The sequence below is a fragment of the Mesoplodon bidens genome, assembly GCF_964165515.1.
Source record: "Mesoplodon bidens genome assembly, chromosome: 1".
NCBI lineage: Eukaryota > Metazoa > Chordata > Mammalia > Artiodactyla > Ziphiidae > Mesoplodon > Mesoplodon bidens.
Genome location: NC_138176.1, coordinates 44,501,544 through 44,521,490, shown reverse-complemented (window position 1 = coordinate 44,521,490; position 19,947 = coordinate 44,501,544).

Sequence of the window (19,947 nt, the reverse complement as noted above, 5' to 3'; positions counted from 1 at the left end):
CACTTGCCGCAAATGGAGAAAGCCCTCGAACAGAAACGAAGACCCAACACAGCCAAAAATGAATAAAAAAACAAACAAAAAATCCCACAATCATACTAACAAAATAAGAAAGAGAATGTTGAAGGTACAGAGAACAACAAAGGCAGCAAGATTTGAGGGGGCGAAGAAGGGAGATTATTTTCCTCATGGGATATTTGTCAACTCACTTAAAGGGGCACAACTTGAAGAGAAAGCAGCAATTAGGACTTGCAAAAATCTCACTATATTGGGGGGAGGTAAAAAGGTGAAAGAATTTTGCAAAGTTTCGAATTAGTCGATTTTTAGGTCATCCAAAGCGGATTGTTCTGGACACATCTCACTTAATCAGGTGGATGCCTCTATAACTTAATTAAGTTTCTATTTGAAGTGGGAAACTCTTGTTGTCTTGAAGAAGGCAGTAGCCAAGTAGTGGAAGCCCACATGGAAAAAACTACCAAAGACTCTAGGAATGTTGAGCATCCTTTAGGATGAGGGCAGTCTCTTCTTGACAGCCAGCAAAATGCCTCAGTCATACAGACACAAAGAAATGAATTATTCCAACAACCTGAATGAACTTGGAAGTGAATTCTTCCTCAGTCAAGCCTCTAGATGAGAACACGATCTGGACAACAACTTGCCTTCTTGTGTGACTGTGAGCAGAGGAACCAACTATAAGCATTCTTAGAATCCTGACACAAGCAAATTGTTAGATAGTAAGAGTGTTGTCACAGCCCCCTAGTGTGGTAATCTATTACATACTGATAGGAATCTAAGAAAGCATTTGTCAACACATATGCTATGTATGCATGGAGTCAGAATGGGAGAAATTAAGCAGAAAATCATTGTTAAGAGATCGAAACATTGATTCTCATGGTGTTGTGAAATGAAAAATTGGAATTCAGAGCCTACCAAGAAGAAGAGACTAAGAACATTACACAGACTTTCAGGGTTTATTTTGTTTTTTTTTAATCTTCTTTCTTTTTAAAGCTATTTCCGATGGGAGAACAAGAAAAGGGGGGGAGGGGAGAACTTTTTGATAACAGTTGTCGTTTTATTGTGTCCAACACATCAATAAATGAATTTAAGCCCAAGCCTGTATACACCCAAACTCGACTTGCCCAGCCTGGGCCACCTGACCCTTTACAGTGCGTTGAAAGCATAACCACCCTTCTGAGCCCTCACAGATCTGGCAGCTCCTGAGAAGCTACTACTTGTTGGCCTTGTTCTGTTCAGACATCTGAGGTAAGAAGGAAGGGCTAGAGGAGCACCTTGCCCAGCCTCCACCATGGCGGCAGGCATATAAACACAGGTAATTTGTAAATAGAAGTCCAGGTATCAGCTGAAAACAACCACAGGAAAGGGTGAAGACCAGAGTACAATATCATTAAATTCCTGAGAAGAATATGTGTAATGGAAAATTTCATAATATAGCCTTCAAAAATGAATGATGTCATACATTGTTTCCTACATCATAAATAGTTTACTTACTATGGTATTATTTTCTGCTTCCTCCTACTAGATTGTAGTGGGAAGAAATGTGGATGCTGCTTTGAGAGCAGACATCTTTTTTGTTTTTATTTGGTTTTGTTTTTATTCCTATATCCCCAGGGTTTAAGATATTGCTCTTTGGTAAGGTCTCCTATCTCCTTTTATCATAATACATTTTTACACTAAAAATCATATGAGTATGAATTTTGTGAGGATTATTTTCTTCCTCTTTGAAATTTCCTTTATGATGTGAATCTTTCTAGTTTACAAATATGTTTGATGGTGATAAAAATCATTTGAATATAGGAATTTCTATCCTTCTGAGTCATGGTTCTCAAATGTCAGTGTATATTAAAATAACCAGAGAAGCTTGGAAAAATTTTAAATTCCTATGCCAAATATTGATTATGACTGAAGTAGGGCCATGTAATCTGAACAATGGTTGTACAAACCATGTAATTCTGATGAAATGGTCACTGGACAGTATAAGGGGAATTCAATCATCAAGGAATGGCCCATAGCTGTATAACCATCTCCCAACAACTGATAAGTATCCCTACATTAAAATTTGTTTTTAGTTTCAGTTCTTTTTATTTTAGATTGGAGTATAGTTGTTTTACAATGCTGTGTTAGTTTCTACTGTACAGCATTTTTAAAAATAGTAAAAATGTACCACATTTGCAGGGTGCCTATAAATGGGATAGATTAAAACAGTGAAAGAATATTTGATATCTACTGCATTTAATTATTCCTCATATTGATTTATGCTATGACTACATTTAAATTAACCATATAATTTCTAAGCTCACTGGCAAATTTTTTTCTTCACTTTGCCTCATGTTCATCTATAAATTAAATTTGAGTTGTACATTCAGCTATAAACTTGGTAACATCCCAAATGGCATTATTTTGAGTTGATAATTAAAATGCAGTCATTTATTTTCCAGAGAATACCAGTGACTGGTACATTCAGTCTAAAGAGAGTCCTGTCAAGACTGCTTTATCAGCATTCGCACAATTCAGACTCTCATGTCATTTTAGGCAGCAGCTCCCAAAGTCCTTATGCTTTACTTTTTAGGCTAAATCCCTCTTTATGTGAAGCAATAACGATTGTAATGAATCTTGATGGCAAGTCTACAGACTATTCTCCCTGCTGCAATAGATGACTTGTCATAAAGACATACACAAAATATATGTCTTCTGGACATATATACAAAATTTAGTACATTTGTACTAAAATTGGAAAAACACTAGAAAATATATAACTAAAAAAAAGAAATAGTGAGTAAAGAATGAAAATGTGTTCTAGAGAATCTTCTATTAATTCTTTAAATTTCCTATATTTAACTTAATTTTTTCTTGTAATAATCCAAAAAACTGGGAACTCTCAAACCATGACATTTAAAAAAAAATGACATTGTCTATTTTTCTGAAGGATGTTAAGAATTGCTGTAGATTGACTTCCTACTGACTATGGAAATGAAAATACTTTTTACAAAGTAAAGAGAGGATAAAAAGAAATTTTCCCTAAAACTAAAAATACACAGAAATAATCTTATTCTGATATACCCAATTATTGGTGAAGTAGTATTTAACTTTTAAAGACACTTGCAATATACCTCCATTTGCCTATGTGTTTAGAGACAGCTTAATATGAATCATAAGTTTCAAATACCTTTAGACATATTACTTTGCCATGTTATAGAAAGCTCACACCAATAGTTTGGAATTCATTTCAATAAGTATCTCTTGAGCACATAACATGTGTATATTGCGCTCAGTGTTGTCTGGGAAAGGGTAGAGATAGGCAAAAGAAAAAGACAAGATATGTTACCTACAATTAGTATATTTATTAACTCAGGTGAAACAAAAACAATTTTAAAGACCCATGGTAAAATGATTCTCACTGAGCATATATGTCAACAAAAACTGTAACTCAAGCAAGCAGTCAATCTTTCTGTATTTCATTTTTCCTTCACTAATCTCTTCAGCACAAAGGTAAAAAAGATCCAGTAAGAGTGAAGGGTGTACTTTAGATTTGTGATCCAGATATCATTTAGAATTGGCTCTCATCAATAGAGTTGATAAATCCTGAGATTAAGTTGGAGAGAGAGAATGAGAAAAATTGAAACAGTCACAATTCTGTGGAAGGAAAAACTAAGAGAGGGTAAAATATGCATCACTGCTGTCTCACAACCTCCTCTCTTACCTTTTCTCTGTATGTTTCAAGCCTTAAGTCAAGGAGAAGCTTCTCCTACATAGTCCAGTTAATTTTTTTATTCTTTAACTAGATTTGTTTATATTACTCTATACTAAAATTGAGGCAAGTCATTATCTCACTAGTCGCTAAGGACTATCAATATTTTCATCTCTATATCTGGAAAGTATTGGTTTCCCATTAATATTTCTCTCAAAAATTATTAGGAGCAACAAATATTCCATTGACTTAATCTTTTCTAAAAAGAGGTCAGGAAGAAAGAGGAATAATTAAGGAAGATTAATACAGTCAAGAAAAAGTTAATTTGTGACTTGAAGAGCAGAGTTTTAATAGAATAGTAGTCACTGAAGCTAGATTATAGGGAGGTACTTTAAAAAGAAATGAATATTGAAAAACCAACCTTAAATCTTTTGACAGTGTAGAGAAAGAAAATAGAATTTAGAAAGGGTGGCAAGATCATGCAGAGAATGTTAACCAAGGGGCAGAAGAAGAAGAGGAACTGATCAATAAGATATGAGAGCATACTGGAAAGATCTAGTTTTAAAACAGGAGGAACACAACATTTTCTTTTCAGAAAAAGGAAGATGTGTAGATGTAGAGAGATTTAATGGTAAATAATAATAATGAGAGCAGAAATAATAGTAATAATCATAAAAATAATTACAACCTTTTTAGAGGTATTTATATGTGCTACATAGATACATAGATATTTAATCCTCTCCATAGCCTAATGTGGTAGATAAAAGTTTTCATATTTTATAGAAAACACAATTTGAGATTAGATAGGTTAAGTGAGTTTCATAAAATTTTATACCTAGGATTTAGTAGATTCACAGACAGAGCTAGTACTTTTAATCACTATGCTGCCATCTTTCATTTGTTGCGACGTGCCAAATATATATTACAAATTTGAGGGAACTGTATTTCACTGAGTGCCTTGCCAGCAGTATTCTGGTTTCCATTCAGCTATTGTGAGGTACTCTTCAGATATTTTAAAGGCATAAGAAAACAGAAGCTATTTTTTCCCTCCCACAGCCCAGTGAATAGTTGGTGGAACACTGTTGATGCAAGATTTTGCTGTTTTTAATCTTTTTAAATTTTTGTCTGCATTGGGTCTTCATTGCTGCACGTGGGCTTTCTCTAGTTGTGGCGAGTGGGGGCTCCTCTTCATTGTGGTGCCTGGGCTTCTCATTGTGGTGGCTTTTCTTGTTACAGAGCACAGGGCTCTAGGTGCATGGGCTTCAGTAGCTGTGGCACACGGGCTCACTAGTTGTGGCTCGTGGACTCTAGAGAGCAGGCTCGGTAGTTGCGGTACACAGGCTTAGTTGCTCCATGGCATGTGGATCTTCCTGGACCAGGGCTCGAACCCATGACCCCTGAATCGGCAGGCAGATTCTTAACCACTGTGCCACCAGGGAAGTCCCTCAAGATTTTGCTTTGATATCAGTTGTTTGGTAAAATTAATTCCTATTGGGGCTGCAGGCACTTCAGATCTTTGGTAGTTTCTATCCAGGAAGACCTCCAGGGCAAATCAGAGAGAGCTAACAGATTTTTTCTGAACTTTTCCTTCAGTCCTTCCAAGAGTATATTAGTTTTCTATTGCTATTTAACAAATCACCGTACATTTAGCAGCTTCAAACAACATGTATTATCTCAGATTTTGGAGGTCAGGGGTCTGTGCACCACTTAGTCATGTCCTCTGCTCAGTCAGTGCATTGGCCAGGCTGCATTCTCACATGGAGGCCCAACTGGGGAAGAGTCCAATGAGGAAGAATTCCAGGGTGATCAGGTTGATGACATTATTTATTTCCTTGAGACTTTATGACTTACAGCCTCAACTTTTTATGGCTCTTTGTTTTCTTAATTGGAGGCCATTCTCAGGTCCTCAAGTACCGTCATAGTTCTTAGAGGCCATCTGAAGTTCCTTGTATGTAGGCTTCTCCAACATGGCCTCTTATTACTAATCCCACAAGGAGATTCTTTCAGCCTGCCAGAATGGAGTGCTATATAATGTAATATAATGATGGGTATGACGTTCATCATCTTTGCCATAATGTGTTGATGAGAAGCAGGTCATAGAGTTTGCCCAGAGGCAAGTGAAGGGGATGAAACAAAGATGTGGATTTCAGGAGGCATCAAATCACTGGACCACCTTAGTATCTATAAAACTGTAAACACTTCTTACCTTGTATTAAATTTCTCCTGCTTGACTGCCTCTGAGGTTTCAGTTTTTCTGATCTAACCATGACACTGATGAAATATAGAAAGTATTTTGTCCCTAGTCAACAAATATAGTATTCAAAAACCTGCAGGTCATTTACAGGCCTAATCACATTTACTTTTTCTCTGGAAAATGTATAACAGCAGGATCATCCTTAAATACATGAAGTCATGGTAAATAAATTGTTTGTTTAGATAGAGCAGTCACAATAGGCGTTATTTAGTTACTTGGTACAAATAACTGGAAAACATTAACATAAAACGGTATTCAAATAATCACCTTTATTAGACCAAATTAATTCTTAGATCTGCTTATATTTAGACAAGCTTTTCTCAAAAAACTATCTTAATAAAAGATTAAGAAAAACAGATTTTAAGTATATTTTTTTCAATATAAAGTATATTGAAATGTGTTTGCCCTTAGGTATTACATCCATAGACTTTAATTTTATTTGTTCTTCCAACTAAACTTTCCAATGATATAAGTATATATCCAGTGAGGTAGATTGAATGTAATCATTGATTGTTAGATTTGAACATATTCTTAAGCAGAATGTAATATTAAGTTTGATAGAGAAGTAAGTTAAACATTAACATTTTGCATGTTTTTTGGGTGGTTATATTGCTGATTGGGAAATGTTAACAGTAATACTAACTGAAAACACCTAAGGATTATTTTCTAACACCACATATTAAATACTTAGGATGGTTTTACAGTACATCTTTTTGTTACCTTATTGAATAAAGCTCTAGGACTCACATCCCCTTATGTGTCTCAGTGATTGAATGCCTACAGTGTTCTTCTGTTGTCAAAGATTTTGTCTGAGATGTGCTAATAGAAATATTTGTATAAAGCACATACCTAAGAACAACTATTTTAATGCCTACACATTAGAGATTTGGAATACTTATTTTAACCTTCTTACTTTTCCTTATTGAGTAAAAATGTAGGATTTTCATTCTCTTTTGTGACTTAATGATTAGCACACAGATTATTTGAGAATTTGGTCATAGAGCTGTGGTAATGTGGGTAGCTTATGTCTCAGCACATATTGGTTGTTGTAAATTTCCTTAAAACTAGGAAATAGAATAACAAGAACATGTGTTCTTGCTAAATTTCTGGGGAAATTTCGCAAAGCATTTAATGATTACTTGGCCATAAATTGAAGCAAAGGGAACAGAAATTTTACAGAATAGGTTTGCAATTAATCTTTCTTGTAAATACTTGGCATTAGGTGATTAAAAGATCATCTGTGTTTTATGTCCCTTACTCCAGTATTTGAGGTTTTTTATTCTAACTTTTGGCAATGACTGACTGATTCTGTGCATGTAAATGAAAATATTTTATCATCAACATAATTATTTTGTTATTTGAAAAAAAGAGTGAAGACGTAAATTGCGCTATTGTATATCAAGTCAAAAATCTGCATTCTTAACTTACAAGGTCCTTTCTACAACAGAAATATTAAAACAATATTATTGGAGGCAGAGTCAAGATGGCAGGGTGGAAAGATGTAAAGTTAGCATCTCCTCACAACTAGGGCACCTGCCGGCTGCTAGTGGGGGACTCTGATGCCTAAGGAGACGGGAGGTACCACGAAGAGAACTGGCAGCTTGCAAGATCTTGGTTCACAAGCTCAGGGTCGGGCCGAAGTCCTGAAGTTGGAGCTCCAAATCTGAACCACTGGACTAATAGAGAACCTCAGACCCTAGGGAATATTGATCAGAGTGAGGTCACATGGAGTTCCTCATCTCAACACCAAGACCCAGATCTACCCAATAGCCTACAAACTCCAGTGTTGGAAGCCTTAGACCAAACAACCAGTAAGACAGGAACACAACCCAACTCATAAAAAAAAAAAGAAAAAAAATGAGATGCAAAAAAAATATGTCACAGATAAAGGAGCAAGGTAAAAACCTACAAGACCAAATAAATGAAGAGGAAGTAGGCAATCCATCTGAAAAAGAATTCAGAGTAATGATAGTAAAGATGATCCAGAATCTTGGAAATAGAATGGAGGCATGGATTGAGAAAATATAAGAAATGTTTAACAAAGATCTAGAAGAACTAAAGAACAAACAAACAGAGATGAACAACACAATAACTGAAGTGAAAAATACACTAGAAGGAATCAATAACAGAATAACTGAGGCAGAAGAACGATTAAGTGAGCTGGAAGACCAAATGGTGGAAATAATTGCCAAGGAGCAGAATGAAAAAAAATTGAAGACAACCTCAGAGACCACTGGGACAACACTAAATGCACCAACATTGTAATTATAGGGGTCCCAGAAGAAGAAGAGAAAAAGAAAGGGTCTGAGAAAATATTTGAAGAGATTATAGTTGAAAACTTCCCTGACATGAGAAAGGAAATAGTCACCCAAGTCCAGGAAGCACAGAGAGTCCCATACAGGGTAAACCCTGGGAAAAACACACCAAGACACATATTAATCAAACTAACAAAAATTAAATTCAAAGAAAAAATATTAAAAATAGCAAGGGAAAAACAAAAAAAAAAATCACATACAAAGGAATCCCCATAAGGTTATCAGCTGATTTTTCAGTGGAAACTCTGCAGGCCAGAAGGGAGTAGCAGGATATACTCAAAGTGATGAAAGAGAAAAACCTACAACCAAGATTACTCTACCCAGCAAGGATCTCATTCAGGGTTGATGGAGAAGTCAAAAGTTTTTCAGACAAGCAAAAGTGAAGAGAATTCAGCACCACCAAACTACCTTTACAATAAATGCTAAAGAAACTTCTCTAAGTGGGAAACACAAGAGAAGAAAAAGACCCACAAAAACAAACCCAAAACAATTAAGAAAATGGTACATACATATCAATAATAACCTTGAATGTAAATGGATTAAATGCCCCAACCAAAAGACACAAACTGGCTGAATGGTTACAAGAAAGAGACCCATATGTATGCTGTCTACATGAGACCCACTTCATACCTAGGGACACATACAGATGGAAAGTGAAGGGATGAAAAAGATATTCCATGCAAATGGAAATCAAAAGAAAGCTGGGGGGCTTCCCTGGTGGCGCAGTGGTTGAGAGTCCGCCTGCCGATGCAGGGGACGTGGGTTCGTGCCCCAGTCCGGGAGGATCCCACATGCCGCAGAGTGGCTGGGCCCATGGCCATGGCTGCTGGGGCTGCGCGTTCGGAGCCTGTGCTCTGCGGCGGGAGAGGCCACGGTGGTGAGAGGCCCGCGTAATGCAAAAAAAAAAAAAAAAAGAAAAAAAAAGAAAGCTGGAGTAGCAATACTCATATCAGATAAAATACACTTTAAAATAAAGACTGTTACAAGAGATAAGGAGGGACACTACATCATGATCAAGGATCAACCCAAGAAGATACAACAATTATGAATGTTTATACACCCATCATATGAGCACCTCAATGCATAAGACAGATTCTAACAAACATGAAAGGAGAAATCAACAGTAACACAATAAAAGTAGGGGACTTTAACACCCCACTTACACTAATGGACAGATCATCCAAACAGAAAATAAAGAAACACAAGCTTTAAATGACACAATAGACCAGATTGATCTAATTGATATTTATAGAACATTCCACCCAAAAAGTGGCAGAATACACTTTCTTCTCAAGTGCACATGGAACATTCTCCAGGATAGATCACATCCTGGGTCACAAATCAAGCCTTGGACAATTTAAGAAATTTGAAATTGTATAAAGCATCGTTTCTGACCAATGCTATGAGATTAGAAATCAATTACAGGAAAAAAAAACTGTAAAAAACACAAATATATGGAGGCTAAACAGTGTGCTACTAAATAACTAAGTGATCACTGAGGAAATCAAAGAGGAAATTTAAAAAATACATAGAAATGAATGACAATGAAATCACAATGATCCAAAACCTACGGGAAGCAGCAAAAGCAGTTCTAAGAGGGAGGTTTATAGTAATACAATCTTACCTCAAGAAACAAGAAAAATCTCAAATAAACAATCTAACCCTACACTTAAAACAACTAGAGAAAGAAAAACAAAGAAAACTCAAAGTCAGTAGATGGAAAGAAATCATAAAGATCAGAGCAGAAATAAATGAAATAGAAACAAAGAAAACAATAGCAAAGATCAATAAAACTAAAAGCTGGTTCTTTGATAAACAAAAGATAAACAAAATCGGTGAACCCTTAACCAAACTCATCAGAAAAAAAAAAAAAGGATAGGATGCAAATCAATAAAATTAGAAATGAAAAAGGAGAAATCACAACACTGTAGAAATACAGAGGTTTATAAGAGACTACTACAGACAACTATATGCCAGTAAATTGGACAACCACGAAGAAATGGACAAATTCTTGGAATGGTACAAGTTTCCAAGACTGAACCAGGAAGAATTAGAAAATATAAAGAGACCTATCACAAGTAATGAAATTGAAACCGTAATTAAAAATCTTCCAACAAACAAAAGTCCAGGACCAGATGGCTTCACAGGCAAATTCTATCAAACATTTAGAGAAGAGGTAACACCGATCCTTCTCAAACTCTTCCAAAAAATTGCAGAAGGAGAAACACTCCCTAAATTCATTCTACGAAGCCACTATCACCCTGATACCAAACCAGAAAAAGATATTACAAAAAAAGAAAATTAAAGACCAATATCACTGATGAACATAGATGAAAAAATCCTGAACAAAATACTAGCAAACAGAATCCAACAGCACATTAAAAGGATCATGCACCATGATCAAGTGAGATTTATTCCAGGGATGCAAGGATTCTTCAATATATGCAAATCAATCAATGGATACACCACATTAACAAATTAAGGAATAAAAACCATATGATCATCTCAATAGATGCAGAAAAATCTTTTGACAAAATTCAACACCTATTTATGATAAAAACTCTCCAGAAACTGAGCATAGAGGGAACCTACCTCAACATAATAAAGGCCATATATGACAAACACACAGCAAGCATCCTACTCAATGGTGAAAAACTGAAAGCATTTCCCCTAAGCTCAGGCACAAGAGAAGGATGTCTACTCTTGCCACGCTTATTCAACATAGTTTTGGAAGTCCTAGCCACAGCAATCAAAGAAGAAAAAGAAATAAAAGGAATACAAATGGGAAAAGAAGAAGTAAAACTGTCACTGTTTGCTGATGACATGATACTATACATAGAAAATCTTAAAGATGCCACCAGAAAATTACTAGAACTAATCAATGAATTTGGTAAGGTTGCAGGATACACAATTAATGCACAGAAATCTCTGGCATTCCTATACACTAACAACAAAAAATCAGAAGAAGAAATTAAGGAAACACTCCTATTTACCATTGCAACAAAATACCTAGTAATAAACCTGCCTAAGGAGGTGAAAGACTTATACTCAGAAAATTATAAAACACTGATGAAAGATGTCAAAGATGACATAAACAGATGGAGAAATATACCATGGTCTTGGATTGGAAGAATCAACATTATGAAAATGACTGTACTACCCAAAGCAATAGACAGCTTCAATGCAATCCCTGTCAAACTACCAATGGCATTCTTCACAGAATTAGAACAAAAATTTTTATAATTTGTATGGAAACACAAAAGACCCCGAATAGCCAAAGCAATCTTGAGAAAGAAAAATGGAGTTGGAGGAATCAGGCTTCTGGACTTCAAACTATACCACAAAGCTACAGTAATCAAGGCAGTATGGTACTGGCACAGAAACAGAAATATAGATCAATGGTACAGGATAGAAAGCCCAGAGACAAACCCACGCACATATGGGCACCTAATTTATGACAAAGGAAGCAAGAACATACAATGGAGAAAAGACAGCCTCTTCAATAGTGGTGCTGGAAAAACTGGACAGCTACATGTAAAAGAATGAAATTAGAACACTACCTAACACCATACACAAAAATAAACTCCAAGTGGATTAAAGACTTAAGACCAGACACTAAAATTCTTAGAGGAAAACATAGGAAAAACACTCTTTGACATAAACCACAGCAAGATCATTTTTGACCCATCTCCTAGAGTAACAGAAATAAAAACAAAAATAAACAAATGGGACTTAAAAGCTTTTGTACAGCAAAGGAAATCATAAACAAGACAAAAAAACAACTCTCAGAATGGGAGAAAATATTTGCAAATGTAACAACAGACAAAGGAATAATCTCCAAAATATACAAACAGCTCATGGAGCTCAATATCAAAAAAAAACAAACAATCCAGTTTAAAAATGTTTCATGTCATCCCTACCTCATATTCCATATCAGGAAATGGGCTTCTTTTGTTCACAGATGAAGTTGCCTCAAGGCCTACATCCTAGGGAAATATTCTACTGGGCACCATGGATGGCTTCCAAGGGCGAAGAGGAGATTCATCTTCAGGCATAGACCCATGCCTTCAATCAGGAGAAAATATGTTAGTCTGGCACATCACTGATCAGCCAGAGAATCCCTTTGCCAATTTCAATGAGTGGGTCAACAGAGAGTTCTTGCCTAACAAATCCTTGCCTGGATTTAATACATATATATTCTAGTAGTTGTTTGCAGGAAATATGCCCTTTGAAACAATAACATCCCTTAGTATACTTTTCATATTTGCTTAGGTTGTCAGCTTACATCTTCTCTCCAGAAAGAGCTATTTCAAGCACAGGCATTCATGGAGTAGCCATGGGCTTTCTCGCTAAGATATTTATCTGTAGTTTTCCCATCAGATCTTGGATTTTCCTCCACTGAACTTTTCATATATATCTATATTCTTAGTTATGAAATATGTATTCATTTTAAAATGTGTAGAGTTTATAAAGGTTTCAGTAACTGGAATGCTCATGACTCTGTCTTTCCCTGTTTGTTATTAATTTTTTTTAATCTTTTCATATCCTGTCTGTTTTATTGTGGGATGTTTGTATGTGGGTACTGGCATGTACTAGATAGTCTATTTTAAATTCTAGTGTATAGTTATCTTCCTTTAAAGGGATTTGCATCTGTTTCATGACGTTAACTGAGGCATCAGTAATCTAGGATAATGTAAATTTAATTTGAGAGCTTGAATTTTTCTAGGAGACCAAATGATGAATTATTTTCAGTTTACCATTAAATCCCAATTCAAAATGCAAGAAATTTGTCAGTAACTTAAATTTGGCCTGTCTAACCATGAGAATAATATTATTATTCCACATTTGCCTTTCTAACCATGTGAAATTTCAATAGTTTTGCTCTACCTCTGAAAATAGTGAAACGTTTTCAGGAGGAAAACAACTCTAATGCTGAATTCACTCCTCTGATTTTCCATCTTCTATATGTTGGCCTAGTAGTTCTATCCAACCTGTGTTTTCATGTCCCTATGCCTTCAAACAGATGCGCATTTGTACACACTTAATATCTTGTCTTATTTTTGTAGTTTTTCTTGGTAGCAGAAGTAATTTTGACTTTAAAAATATGAAGAGGTAAATGCAGGGGACACGGTTTCAAGCCCTGGTGCAGGAAAATCTCACATGCTGTGGAGCAGCTAAGCCCGTGCACCACAACTAGTGAGCCTGCGCTCTAGAGCCCGTGAGCCACAACTACTGAACCCACATGCCACAACTACTGAAGCCCGCCCACCTAGATCCCGTGCTCCACAACAAGAGAAGCCACCATAATGAGAAGCTCACACACCACAATGAAGATTAGCCCACGCTCACCACAACTAGAGAAAGCCCACATGCAGCAACGAAGACCCAACACAACCAAAGATAAATAAAATTAATTAATTTAAAAAATATGAAGAGGTAGACCCAGAAAAATTAAATAGCTTCCTCATAATAGCATAGATAGTTACAACAGGTGGGGGACTAGAACTTGTTCCAGCCTCTATGGTTCTTTTCCTTATCAGAAGAACCATTCCATCTATAGCCACTTGCTATGGATAAGGGGCAGCTCTGGCAGTGGGGCCAAGCAGGTGCATCAAATGCCAGGGACAGAAGTGTCAATGGTGTGAATCTTGTCAGTTAGTGTTCCACAGTAGAGGAAGCAGCAACCTAATCACAGTCATTCTGTGACATGATTTGAGTGTGACACTTGCAGCATAGCTTGTCTTTTTACCGCCATTTTTTTTTTTTTTTTTTTTTTTTTTTTTGCGGTACACGGGCCTCTCACTGTTGTGGCCTCTCCCGTTGCAGAGCACAGGCTCCGGACGCGCAGGCTCAGCGGCCATGGCTCACGGGCCCAGCCGCTCCGCAGCATGTGGGATCTTCCCAGGCCGGGGCACGAACCCGTGTCCCCTGCATCGGCAGGCAGACTCTCAACCACTGCCCCACCAGGGAAGCCCCTTTCCCGCCATTTTTAAGAGACTTGTCTCCCAAATATCTGGGTCATTCTGAGGACTATCTAACATTCAATGTCAATAAATGAATTTCTGCATAAAACAGTTTCAGAACTTACAACTAAGAACTTCAGGGATACAGCAGTATATGCATGGGCCCTATGAGGCATATCAGGAACATGTAAAACTACTTGAATTAAAGTTAAAGAAAAACAAACCACCACTGCAGCAACAAAAACAAGAAATGTGCTTCAAAGAATATAACAAGAAAAACTCTAAAGGCAGAAAGGTTTAACCTCTCTAAGAGGCATTTCTTTTTCTTTTCTTTTTTTTTTTTTTTGTGGTACATGGGCCTCTCACTGATGTGGCCTCTCCTGTTGCAGAGCATAGGCTCCGGACGCGCAGGCTCAGCGGCCATGGCTCACGGGCCCAGCCGCTCCGCGGCATGTGGGATCTTCCCGGACCAGGTCACGAACCCACGTCCCCTGAATCGGCAGGTGGACTCCCAACCACTGCGCCACCCGGGAAGCCAAAGAGGCATTTCTTGAAATGTTATGCCTACAACAAAGATTGTGAAGCATTATTAATATTTAGAGCATAGGGGCCTGGGATGTGATCCATGTTGCAAAGTGTCCAGTATTCCTACCCAAGGAAGAAAATGCCCAGAAGACTGAACAAATTTCAATATTCTCTGTGGGTATTCATGTCACCAAAATATTTGTTTATTTATCTGAGTCTACAATTCATCTCTTTTAAGTTACATGGCTTAAATGTATACTATTTTAGGAATAAGATGTCAGTGTAAATAAAGAAATATCACAGTTAATTTTCTTGGAATTTCTAAGAGACTTTTTAAAAAATCCTAATTTGGGAAGATCAGATCACTGATGACAGTGTTGCCATATCATGTCATATTTAATTGCCTATGGAGTGTAGCTGACTTTCTGAATTGGCATGCATCACTTTTGCTTGGAGTATGATTCTCTGTATGGGGTAACCATAACTAATTTTTAGTGATCTTTAAACATATTGTGTATATTATTTATTACCTCCTTTATTTCTTCTCAGGATTATGGTTAGGATTTTGGCTATTACATTGATTTATTTTTGTGTTTTATGTGTAACATATAAAACTCATAATTTTATTTCAGAAGAATAAAGGAGGCGTTGCATAATATTTTTTAGAAAAAAGAGGGTATTGGATATGATAGAGAACCACAGGTATGTTCTCAACATTGAAAAAAATGAAAAATACCTTGTGGATAGCTCAATATTCATTCACCCTTTCTCCCTTACAAAGACAACCCTACAAAGAATAGTTTCAGGGTGGCAGTGTGTTGGATTAAAAATTCTATGCTTTCAAACCTTCCTTGGAATTATGAGAGTATATAATACAATTATGGCCAATAAGATATAAAAATCACTGGGTGAGGTTTCTGAGGAAAAATAGTATTTTTAAGAAAGACCAATCTGTTCATATACTCCCTTCATTTTTTTTTTTTACTTTTTATTTTTTCCCATTATTCTTGGCTATAACATAGATATGATGCTCAAAGTTATAGCAGATATCCAGCAACATAATTTGTGGGACTTAGTGTAAATGAAAATGCTGGGCCCCCATTCAAAAAGCAGGGGTAAAATATGTGGATAATTATAAAACATTTTATTTAAAATATTTCATTATTTTAAGACTTAAAAGAGATAATAGTAATACATGAATAACAATATAATGGCAGGAAAATATTATAAATGGCATAAAATATTTTCATCCATAAATTTTTATAACATAATAAATAATAATTAATGTGATATTTGATTGATCCTAAGATTTTTCTGGCGCATTTTTTCTCCAGATCTATCCAGTATGTCATCAAAATACTTTTAGCATCTTCATTTTTAAATAATAAAGTTGAAATTGACAGCAGTTTCTTTTGGCAAATGCAAGAAATAATTTTTAATTTTGAGAAGGATCTTTCTGCTGATGTCATTGTTACTGCTGCTGTTAATTGTACTTTATAGGATGTGAAAACTTTGGGATACAGTTTTATAAATTATTTTAAGTATAAATTTTAGTATTTCTAGAGCTAATAAGTTTTATAAAAATTCAAAAATACTTGACTCTTCAAACCATCCTTTCTTGAAAGTCTAAATTTAATTTAAAATTTATACAATGGCATTTTACTAGTTCTTCTGACATTTACTGTACATTGTGACCAGCAGGTGGCCAGTTGAACTGCTTCACACCCAAGTTGTCCATAGCTCTTGTTGCCTGCAGTCCTGAGCTGATGTGTGCCTACATTACCACCCCATATATCTCCTTTGCCAATGCACATGTTTTATTTTCCCATAAGACTTCACTTACAAGATGCACGTTGAAAGAAAAATTGTTAACAATTTCAAGGGGTATTAAACCAAGATCAGAATCCCTTCTGAGAGTAGGACCTTGTGTTACTACACAGGTCTCACGCCTATGAAGTTGATCCTGTAGATAACTTAAAAACATGATGGAGGGGTCAAAAAACCACAGGCTAAGAATGATGGATAAAGAGAGAAAGCAGCATCCAGGGTCCTTGATATAAAAATGGAGTCACTGTAAACCCTCCACAGCCAACTCTTGACTTATTAGGTCATAACAACAACAACAACAATAAAAAAAACAAGCAAATAAATAAATAAATACTTAAATGATAAACCACTCTTTCTTTGGTGTTCTGTTTTTTTGACATCTAAATACATTCATAAATGACACAGTTAGTTTCACAGAATCGTGTTGTGGCAAGTAACAGAACTTGATATACGGAATGGAAAAGAGTGGGCTGGAAATGTCTGGAAAAGAGTGGGCTGTAGACGTTTGTGAACCTTGATATGAAAAGGTAAAATGATGATGACTTTTTTGATACACATGCAAATGCATCAAAAACTTCAGGCAGACTTTCATATACTGACCATTGAGCAAGAGACCATATATTGACTGAGCTATAGCACAGGCTTCTTCTGCTATCTGAAAGTAGGGTGTTCCTACGAAACCTTTCCTAAGCCAAAATGGCGTAAGGCAGAGAAGCAGTTGCCTTAGGACACATCTTGCTAACAGATGCCCAAAATAAATCAAGATAAAGTACAGTGCTCAAAGACACAGTTCAAAGCTATGGAGGCTTGAGATGTTGAGTGTAGCTCTCCTGGGAAGGAGCTTGGCAATGTAGAACTTTTAGGACAAACATAGGAGTAAACCTTCATGACCTTGAATTTGGCAGTGGATTCTTAGATATGACACCTAAAACACAAGTAACAAAAGAAACATAGATATATCAGACTTCATAAAAATTTGGAACTTCTGCATATTAAAGAACATTTTCAAGAAGGTGAACAAACAACTCTATTTATAAAATGGGCAAAGAACTTTAGTAGATATTTCTCCAAAGAAGACTATAAATGGCCAATAAGCACATAAAAACTATTCAACATCATTAGTCATTAGAGAAATGAAAATCAAAACCACTGAGACACCACTTCACACCTACTAGAATGGCTATATTAAAAAAACAAACAAAAAATCAGAAAATAACAAGTGCAAGCAAAAATGTGAAGATATTGGAACCTTCATAGATTGCTGGTGGAAATGTTAAATTGTGTAGCCATTGTGGAAAACAGTTTGGGGATTCCTTCAAAGCTAAACATAGAACTACTGTATGACCCAGAGACTCTACTCCTGGGTATACACATGAAATCATTGAAAACAAGGACACAAAGAGATATTTGTATGCCAGTGTTCACTGCAGTATTGTTCACAATAATAATAAGATGGAAGCAATCCAAGTGTTCATCAATAGATGAATGGATAAACAAAATGCTACACATATACAATGAATAATTATTCAGCCATAAGCAGGAATCAAGTCTTAACACATGGTACAACAGGAATGAAACATAAAAACCATTGTGAAGTCAGACACCAAAGGCCAAATATTGTACAATTCAACTTATATGAAATATCTAGAATAGTCAAATTAGAAATTGAGTAAAGTTTATCAGGAGCTGGGGCAAGAGGAGAATGGGGTGTTACTACTTAATGGCTACCAAGTTCCTGTTTGGATTGTTGAAAAAGTTTTGGAAATCTAAAGCAGTCATGACTGTGTAACATTGCGGTTGTAACTAATTTGGTGGAACTGTACACTTAAAAACAGTTAAAATGGAAATGTTATGTTGTATATATTTTCTACAATAAAAACTTAGAATTTAAAACAAAAATTGTGAGTGAAGATAAAGAACAATACTTTATAATGATAAACAGTTCAATCTTTCATAAAAAAATCAAATTGACTTAAATTCAACATTCCAAACCCCCTAAGATGTCTGTAGACATTTATGTGCAGTGTTCAACCACTTATTTGGCCACTCAATACATATTCAAAGCAGAGAGTTCTACAAAGAATATAACTTTTCCTCTCAGTGTCACATCTTTTAGACAGAGTCATCAGGTGCTATGAATGACATACAGTGTGTCAAATGACTAGATCTTTAACAGTGAAGTAATTTATTTTTATTTTTAATTTTTTAGATTGATTTTCTTGAGTAAACTATTTTTTCATTAAACTATAGCTGATTTACAATATTGTGTTAGTTTCAGGTGTACAGCTTCAAGTACTTTTCCATTATAGGTATTACAAGATATTGAATATAGTTCCATGTGCTATACAGTAAATCCTTGTTGTTTATCTATTTTACATACAGTGGTGTGTATCTATTAATCTCCTAATTTATCCCTCCCCTTCCCCTTTCTCCTTTGGTAAGTTTGTTTTCTATATCTGTGAGTCTGTTTCTGTTTTGTAAATAGGGTGATTTGTATTAGTTTTTTTTAGGTTTCACATATAAGTGATATCACATAACATTTGTCCTTTCTCTGCCTAACAGTCAAGTAAACAGTGCAATGTAAGTCCTACTCTCACTAATATTTATGAGGAAGGCAAGTGAGTGGTCTGAATTATCTTCACCTTACATCTGTAGAACATGGATAAAGGGAAAGTAGTTCTCAGTTAGTGATGCATCACTGAGACAAAATATCAGAAAAGTGGTGCAGACTTAAGGAAACTAAAGCAAGTAGCTATGTTTGACAAGTGAGATCCTGTTCTCAAAACATTTGAGCAGTGTGCAGTTTGTATATCTTTATCAGGATCCTAAAGCTAAATAGACAGTAGTAATTTCATTCATACCAAAACATATCCAGACCACATCCTTGCCAGATACATAATATTGAATAGATTATAACCGCAGAGACTGTATCTTTTAATTCTTTGTACTTTTAGAATTGGCATATAAGAAGCATCCAATAATATTTTGTCAGAGGTTACAAAATCTTCCTGTTTATTAAAAAAAATATTGTTGGTGATTTCAAAGGTGTGCAGGAACTGGGAGGGAATTGCTCCTGTTCATAAAGTGGTAAATCAATAACATCTCAGTGACAACCTGTCTTATATGTGAAGTGGGATAATCAAACCACTGAAGGAAAATATTATTTTTCCATTAATTGATTTATGACATTTTTTCTTCATTCTGATGCTTATTTAGGATTCTAGGATGATGAATCAGAGTCAGAAAACACAGAATACCCTGAGAAATACAGGCCTGGATTGCCTGCCTTCAGCCAATTATCAGTTATAAATAGTATTTTCTGAGTCTGCTTCTCTCTTGTCATTGACTTCTGAGCACATA